Below are 3,860 nucleotides of genomic sequence, written 5' to 3'. Positions count from 1 at the left end.
CTCCACTCCATCTAGGTAATTAAGATTCCATGCATGTTTGGGTTAGTTTTAGGTTCTAAGAAGTACACCCCAAGTTGAATGTTGCCCTTTAAAGTTACTATAAAGTGATATAACAAATTGTCCTATAGAATGTTCTTTACTCTGATGTTCGACTTTTGAAATTGCTAAATATGTGCTATACTTGGACCTCTTTGTTGGATATTTATCAACTATCTCAATAATGTGTTGCTTTTAATATCCCCATGGTGTGTTATCAATATTTGTAAAAGTGGATCAAGAGAGAATAAAATATTCTTTTCATTCACAAAGCTATTGATCTTAGATAGATTGATAAGTTATAAACAAAAGGATGAAATAGTTACCTTTCATACAGTAGGGAGTTGGTTACCTTTCGTAAAGTTGGAACATGGTGTGGATCAAAGAATTTATCCATCTAGAATATCCATGTAACAATATCTTTACCATCAAACTTCCTCATATATTTCTTGGGAATTAATTAGTTCCTTAGTCCTGAGTAGAATCGCGAATAATGCATATCTTGCATCACAATTTTTCAATTAAAAAAATAGATCTTCTAATTGAAAACTAAGATAATTTGAAGTTAACATACCTATAAAAATTGTAGTTTATAGATTGTATTGTTTGCCAAAGTCCCTCCTGAAAGGCCTCTAAAATTTTGGCCCTTGTGAGGTTAAAATTTTGATTTGTAGTAGCCTAATACTTTTTCTTTGAAATTCCATAGGATGGGTGGAGATAAATTTACGGTAACATCCCCAAAACTTATATTTTTAACCCTTTTCAAGAGAAAAAACTTATCCGATCCACCATGTGTGCTATTTTTCATATCAACTCCAGAAACTTGTACCCAAAAGTTATGTCATGTATTATTTTCAAACAAATTAGTGACACTAATTTTAAAAATTTAGGGCTTTAGATATGACAATTTTACCAAGACACTTATTTGAGACTAGTTTCAAGACTAGTCCAAAACTGTAATTTCCACAACTTGTATGTCTAAAAGAAAAGTAAACTATATCCTAAGAATTTTACCATAGATACTTGATAGGTCTCCTTAGTCTCCCCAAACTTTAAATATTTGAAACATCCTCGAGAAAATTCATAGAAACAATTCTTAGATGGCTCATCTGGGACTAAATTTAAGGTTAGTAAAAAGCCCTAATTTCCATAGGTTATATCTTCAAAAGTATAGAAATATAGAACTTGACATTTTGAAAACAAATGCTTTTCGTTAGGGGAAATTTCAAGTCTAAAATGTGCCTCCTAAGGAAAATAAGAAAATAATAGTTAAATAATACACTAAGAGTTATTAAATTTCAAAGGAAGGAAATAAACCTACCTCTTTATATTTCATTTTTTACTAAGTTATCTCCTCATAGGTTTACTCTAATTTCAAGTGTAGGACCTTGTTGGATGCGGAATTAAATTTTTCTTCTAATGACTATCACTTTGCATATTTTTTGTAGACCCACAATGAGATAAATTGGAAATACATGGAAACAATCCTTTACGAAATGTGTTTCTAGTTTTTCTCACTGTGAGTTTAACAAAAGTATACATAGTGGGTAGTTAGTGGATGCATAATCAAATTCCGTCTCTAACGAAAGCCTAGATTTGAAATTTGAGTAAACCTATAAGGAAATAAGTTGAAAATATAATGAAAAAAAGTAGTGTACTTCATTTTCCTAAAAAATGCATCTTGAATCCTATTGGTTCTTTTAAAGTTGATTTTGATAATATAAATTTTGTTTTGAGCCCAATTTTTTACCTCAAAACTCCTATAATGTTATGTATTCTTAGGCTCCCAAAAATTTCCTAGTCTGAACTATCCTAAAAGAATGTTATAGTGAAAACACCAAGATGACTCATTTGAAGGAGCCAAACCCAAGGCTTTTATGCTTTGAAATCAAATGGAGTGCACCAAACACTCAAATAGCATAAAAAGAGAAATATGAGTAAGTCCACGCCTTGAGAATGAGAGATAATAATGAATGTGAATCTTCTTTGAGGGAAATCCACCCTTTACAATAGCATAAATTTACAAGATGGGATGATTTCTAAAACTAGGTCTCCTTGGTATATATACGAGACAAAAGTTACAATTACAATTGAAGGGTATAGCTAACAATACTAGTATAACAATAGAATGAAATAAATCAATATCTAGGGCCTAAAAACATGAAAGTTAAAAAAGAAAGAAGATGGACTTCACTAGCCATTGTAAGCAACAATGACATTTTCCCCTTCTTCAATGGTTAATAAATAATAAAAGAAAATATTGGAAACTCTCTACAATAGTGTTAATATCCATATTGTTTAAGCCATTGATCTTGAATCTGAAAGATAAACCAATAGTCTGCGTACTAAAATAGTGGGAATTCCTAGAAATCTAAATGGAAAAACCAACATTCGATGGGATTTCACTAGGTTATTTATTTCTTCGATATGTGCAAATTATAATATTCTCAAGATGTCTAGTCCAATCTTAGTATTCACATGGGAATTTGGATAGCAATTCCTCTCACACTTAACAAAAAAACATCCCTCTTCCTTTGGGGTGCAAGAATAAATAAGAGAATAACTTAACTAGCGGCTTAGCCAAGTGTCCACAAGTCTTAATTTCCCTCAAGTCTACTGTCGAATTGTCCTCTTTTGTCCTTTTTTACTCAAATATATTTGAAAAACAATTTCTAATGTTTTTATTTTTTAAATGCAAATTTTTTCTCTTGTTTACCTATGTTTGTGTGTGTGTGTGTTTTCTTTCCATTCACCATGCATACATTCATAATATTATATTAATGTAGGTTTGAAAAGAAAATACTAAACTAGCTACTACGAAATAAGAGAGAAGAGAGAATAAAACAAAAAAGAAAATTGACTAACAAAAGAGACAATTTGAATTGCTCATGAAACTTTAATTTGATATTATTGTCGAACATGAATATAATAAATAATGTTTCCATGAGAGAAACAAAATTGGAATGAGGTTTGGGTTCCCTTATGGATGCACTTATAAAAAGTAATAGAAATTTGCTACTATTGAGGTATTCAAACTGAAAACAAGAGATTACAAATTTCCTCTACTATTTCATGGAATGGAAATCATAATTTAGAAAAACATGTAATGACATGCAACCATTAAAATACCACAAGAACACAATGATTTACATGGGAACCCAACTGGGGAAAACACCTTCGCTTCTTTTCATTAATCATATGAGAGTGAGAAACTATTACAATGTCTTGCTTTGATCCTCGCGCACAACGTGCATTGTAAAACTTTTCTCCTACTCACTATACTACTATGGTAAACACTTATCCAATTCAAGGCCCCAACCTGCTCCTATTTCCTTACACAATCCTCAAGGAAATTAGCTCCTAAAAGATAGGATTTTTCTCCTATTTTCTTGCACAATTCCCAGGGAATTATTCACTTGCTTAACTGGCAAGCCTACACATTCAACTAGTATACAATTGATAATTACAATGTGCCTTTTCCTCCACTCCAACTAGGTAATTCGAATTTCATGCATGTCTGAGCTATTTTTAGCTTATCCACTAGTTTAACTGAGAGATCCTTGAGTTAACAATAATTTTACTACTCAAATGACCTTCAACTGACTCAACTTAGTACTTGTGCTCAATTAACTGAGTCAAACTGACATAGATTGCTAAATTTTAGCAATCACTTCATACACTACTCTACTTTGAGCCTCTAACTCGAATTTATTAAGTGAACTAGTAGACAAAAGCCATGTCACACAAGTTAACTGCAATCCAAGTCATCCTGTTGATGTAGAAAATCGAATTACTAAATTTGACTAAGTCACAAGTCAAATTTA

Source organism: Pinus tabuliformis, chromosome 2_1 (genome assembly GCF_031772625.1).
Source record: "Pinus tabuliformis cultivar Carrire ecotype Pingquan chromosome 2_1, CPIR1, whole genome shotgun sequence".
NCBI classification, from domain to species: Eukaryota; Viridiplantae; Streptophyta; class Pinopsida; order Pinales; family Pinaceae; genus Pinus; species Pinus tabuliformis.
The sequence above is the reverse complement of the archived record's forward strand: the minus strand, read 5'-3'. Positions refer to the sequence as shown.